Genomic DNA, 6,000 nt, shown 5'->3' with positions numbered 1-6,000 from the left:
AAACGTAAAATTTTTAGTTTGAATTTTTTGTTTGAAACTTTGCTTGAAAATTCTTGCTTTCAAATTTTTGTTTGAATTTTTTGTTTCAGAATTTTGTTTGAAATTTCTTTGACAACTTTTGTTTCAATTTTTTGTTTCAGAATTTTGTTTGAAATTTCTTTGACAACTTTTGTTTCAAAATTTTTTGTTTAAAAATTTTTCGTTTGAAATTTAAAAAAATTTTTGTATCAAAATTTTGTTTAAAATTTTTGTTTGAAATTTTTCGTTTCCAAATTTTTTGTTTGAAATTTTTTGTTTCAAAATTTTGTTTGAATTTTTTTGTTTAAAATTTTTTGTTGAAATTTTTTGTTTGAATTTTTTCGTTTCCAAGTTTTTCCGTTTCAAAAATTTTTTTTTTCAAAATTTTGTTTCAAAGATTTTTGTTCGAAATATTTGTTTGTTTGAAATTATTGTTTGGAAAATTTTGGTTTGACATCTTTTAAGTTTGTGCACTCATTAGTAAAGAACCGGAACTGTTTAGAACTAAAACCTCTGGCAACATTGTGGTGCACGTCAGAACATGATAATGCAACGACATCGGTTTTGCATCATCGTTCGAGTTAGTATTCGTGGTAACGTCATCATGGCTACTTGTCTGCAGTTTCTAAATACGCGTGATGTGATGAAATCATTTACCAAGATTACTGATTTACAACAGAATGTACCTTATAGAATCTTAGCTAGCCAAATGATTTGGATTAAGAATCGTAGTGAAGCTTGAAAATGATAAGAATATAATTTTACCAGCAAGATATTTACCCATGGAGGCATCAAAACAACAAGAACTGCTGCGTTTCTTAAATACTGGATCTGTATCTTTATGTTACAAAGGATTCTTGGGTCGAAGTCATCAGTACACAGCCGGATTCGTCAGCAATTGTGATTCAAACGTCAGCACATTAGACATAGTTGTATGAATTTGGCTGGTCGGCATGACGTCTGTAACTGTGATGAAATCATGAATCAGCACATTCGACATCAGCAATAACTATAAACCAGCAAATACAGTGTCATCCCACGAAATCATTTGAGCAAGTGCTTTTCAGGAGGAAAGATGTGTACTTCTAACGATAAAGAGTTCATCTTCGCAAGCTATTATCCAATAAACAAAACATGTGATGATTGGTATCAGTGCTAGAACATTTGAACCAGTGATTCGATTGGGCAAAGCAGAACAATTTGGTGTACAACTGACCTGTGAAGAATGGCACGAATCGACCAAATGAATGATGAGCTAAATGTGACCATAGTCAAATCATTAGGCTCAAATCATGAAGTGGTCCTCGAAGAGAAGATGGTGCTGTTACGTAAAAAGAGTACATTCCATGTCCCTCGCAACATGGTGTATCTAACACAAACTGAATGGAACAAATTTATCAACGTATTTCAGTGTGTGAAACATGCAGTGGAAGTGTGTAACAAAACAAGTATATTCCTGAAAAAGTACTATTTATGCATATTGTACAACATGTATCTAGATATTGTGATGGTTGTTCGTGGGTGCATACCTGTATTGATAAACAGTTTATTTGTGATCAAATGGACATTGAGTTTCCACCAATTGATATTGCAATAGACCTTAAAAGACTTCAATTGGAATTAAAATTATATGCTAAAGACAAACTAGTGCACGAAGTTCAAAATACATTGTATCGACAATATCCAGAACCACTATCTGGTATGGATGTATGTGGAGTGTAATAAAATGATCCATTTCAATGAAGTGTTTTTTTTTTTCATTTCAAGTACAACCCCATGTACTGACGTGCATCACAATGTTGCCAGAGGTTTTAGTTCTAACAGTTCCGGTTCTTTAAAAATTCGAAACAAAAAAAAATTTTAAACAAAAAAATTTGGAAACGAAAAATTTCAAACGAAAAAATTTTAAACAAAAATTTTCAAACAAAATTTTGCAACAAAAAAATTTCAAACAAAAAAAATTTTCAAACAAAAACTTTCAAACAAAAAATTTGAAACAAAATTTGGAAACGAAAAATTTTTTCAAACAAAAATCTTGAAACAGAAAAAAAAATTTGGAAACGAAAAAATTTCAAACGAAAAATTTTAAACAAAAAAATTGAAACAAAAATTTAGACAAAAAAAATTTAAACAAAATATTTTCAAACAAAATTTTGAAACAAAAAATTCAAACAAAATTTTGAAACAAAAAATTTCGAAACAAAAATTTTTAAACGAAAAATTTCAAACGAAAAAATGTCAAACCAAAGTTTCAAACTTTTTAAATGTTAAAATAAAACTGAATGCAGCAAAGATTTGAACATCAGCAACCAATCAGATTGCCCGAAAGATAGTGATCAGCCAATCAGATTGCACGAAAGATAGTGATCCACCAATCAAATTGCATCAACAATAACTTTGCCAGTGTTGTAGCATGTATTTCCTTAAGACTATGAGTCATAAGATTCAATAAGGTTAGCTATGTATCCCTGTACACTACCTCATCAAGGTCAATCACGTGGTACATCGTATTGCTTACGTTTATATTTGGCTGTAATAATCAATACCAATGACGCATTCTCAAATTATCCTATAAAGTTTAAATGTACCAATGTCCTGGGCTCCTAATCCCATCATAGGTCAATAACTGATCACGTGATCATACTCATATTTGACAATGATTTACCCAAAGAAAGAGATACCACCCAATTCTAAGAACAATTACCAATTATTGATATGACAATAAGAAATGTACCCCCTCCCAAAATTTAAGATTGGTACACAAACACACCTGTGTCTTATGAAAAAAGTAATAAATCCTGTACTTATTCAATAATAAAGCCGGTCAATAACCTTTAAATTTTGAATATTTGGCCATAAGAGGGACACCAATGGGTCCTAGAAAACGTTTACCGAATTTTGTTATTTGATAATTCCCAAATTTAAAAGGGAACATAAACATATGAAGGTAATAAACCTCTGTACATATCCATATAACGCGTTAAAACCTTATAAGACGGGGTCAATAACCTCCAAAATTTGATTTTTGGTAGTTCTTTACCCATGAAAGGGAACGATGTGGACCATCCAAATTTATAGTGGTACATATTGAGGTCCTGTACTATGATACCAAATGCTTATATTAAACAATTTCTAAAACCGAGTGGATGAGCCAAGATACCCCTCCCAAATTTTTAAAGTATGCGTCAATGTACCCATGTCTTATGATAGGAAATGAACCCATATACATGTCCATATAACCATATAACGTAATAGAACATCATCAAAGGGGAAGAATTGGGCCAGAAACCAAACACATGGTACAACATATTGCTTATGTTTATATTTTAGCAATTTTTTACCCATGAAAGAAAACAAGATGGACCATCCAAATTTATCATGATACATGTTGAGGCATGTACTATGATACCGAATCCCCTCCCTCGGGTGCATCAATGTACACATGTCTTATAATAGGAAATGGACCAATACATACATGGCCATATAACCATATAAGGTAATAGGACCTCATCCAAGGGGATAAATTGAGCCAAAACCAAACACGTGGTTGTACTAAAATTTGGCAATTTCGTACCCATGAAAGGAAACGAGGTGAATCATCCAAATTTATACTAATCTATATTAGGGTCCTATACTATAATACCAAACATGTAAAAGGGGCAATTTCCAAAATTAAAGGGGTGGGCCAAAGTACCCCTCCAGGGTGCACAAATGTACCTATGTCTTATGATAGGAAATGAATCCCCATACGTGACCATATAACGATATAAGGTAATAGGACTTCATCCAATGGAATAAATTAGGTAAAAAAAACGAAACACGTGGTACAACGTATTGCTTACGTTTATATTTTGGCAATTTTGTACCCCTAAACGGGAACGAGTTTATAGTAATATATATTAGGGTCCTATACTAATATACCAAATGTTTAAATTGGGCAATTTCAAAAATTTAAGGGGTGGGCCAAGGTACCTCTACCGGGGTGCATTAATATACCCATGTTTTATGAAAGGTAATGAACCCTGTATACGCCCATATAACCATATAGGATAATAACACCTCATCAAAGGCGATAAATTAGGTCAAAAGTCCAAACACGTGGTTGTACTAAAATTTTGGCAATTTGGTACCCCTAAAAGGGAACGAGGTGGACCACCCAAATTTATAGTAATATATATTAGGGTCCTATACTATTATACCAAATGTGTAAAATGGGCAATTTCTAAAATTGAAGGGGTGGGCCAAGGTACCCCTCCCAAATTTTTCAAGGGGTGCACCAATATACCCATGTCTTATGATAGGAAATAGACCCCTATACATAACCATATAACTATATAATGTAGTAGGACCTCATCCAAGGGGATAAATGGGCCAAAAGAACAAACACGTGGTACAACGTATTGCTTACGTTTATATTTTTGACAATTTTATACCCCTAAAAGGGAACGAGGTGGACCATCCAAATTTATCATAATACATATTAGGGTCCTATACTATAATACCCAATGTTTAAATTGGTCAATTTCCAAAATTTAAGGGGTGGGCCAAGGTACCCCTCCCAAATTTTTCAAGGGGTGCATTAATGTACCCATGTCTTATGAAAGGTAATGGACACCTGTATACGCCCATATAACCATATAAGGTAATAGGACCTCATCAACGGGGATAAAATCGACCAAAAACCAAACACGTGGTACTACGTATTGCTTACGTTTATATTTTGGCAATTTTGTACCCCTAAAAGGGAACGAGGTGGACCATCCAAATTTATCATAATACATATTAGGGTCCTGTACTATAATACCAAATGTTTAAATTGGGCAATTTCTAAAATTTAAGGGGTGGGCCAAGGTACCCCTCCCAAATTTTTAAAGGGGTGCACCAATGTACCCATATCTTATGAAAGATAATAGACTCCTGTATACGCTCATATAACTATATAGGGTAATAACACCTCATCAAAGGTGATAAATTACGTCAAAAATCCCCGAAATTTGAATTTTTGGCAATTTTTTACCCATGAAAGGGAACGACATAGACACCCAATACTGATAGAGGTACATACTATGGTCCTAGGCTACCACACCAAATTTTTAGATTTGGCAATTTCCAAAATTTAAGGGGTGGGCCAAGGTACTCTTCCCAAATTTTTCAAGGGGTGCACCAATGTACCCATGTCTTATGATAGATAATGGACCCCTATACATGACCATATAACTATATAAGGTAATAGGACCTCATCCAAGGAGATAAATTAGGTCGAAAACCAAACACGTGGTATAACGTATTGCTTACGTTTATATTTTGGCAATTTTGTACCCCTAGAAGGAAACAAGGTGGACCGCCCAAATTTATCACGATACATATTAGGGTCCTATACTATAATACCCAATGTTTAAATTGGGCAATTTCCAAAATTGAAGGGGTGGGCCAAGGTACCCCTCCCAAATTTTTCAAGGGGTGCATTAATATACCCATATGTTATGAAAGGTAATGGACCCCTGTATACGTCCATATAACTATATAAGGTAATAACACCTCATCAAAGGGGATAAATTAGGTCAAAAAACCCCGAAATTTGAATTTTTGGCAATTTTTTACCCATGAAAGGGAACGACATAGACACCCAATACTGATAGAGGTACATACTATGGTCCTAGGCTACCATACCAAATTTTTAAATTTGGCAATTTCCAAAATTTAAGGGGGGTGGTCCTATGTACCCCTGCCAAAATTTAGGGGGTGGGCCAAGGTACCCCTGCCAAAATTTAGAGGGGGTGGTCCTAGGTACCCCTCGGTCATTGACCCCTGGCCAAGGTCATTGACCTTTGACCTATGACGTCACAAAAATTTTTGCTGACTCGGCTCGATATAACGGGGCCACTACTACTATTAGAGATTAATAACAGTGCACAACGTCTTATTAAATCAAGAAAAGTCAGTTATGTACTTTTTTTATTTAATGGATTCTTCTTTCTTAAT

Source organism: Thermobia domestica, chromosome 6, assembly GCF_964235325.1.
Source record: "Thermobia domestica chromosome 6, izTheDome1.hap1.1, whole genome shotgun sequence".
Taxonomy (NCBI): Eukaryota; Metazoa; Arthropoda; class Insecta; order Zygentoma; family Lepismatidae; genus Thermobia; species Thermobia domestica.
The sequence above is the reverse complement of the archived record's forward strand: the minus strand, read 5'-3'. Positions refer to the sequence as shown.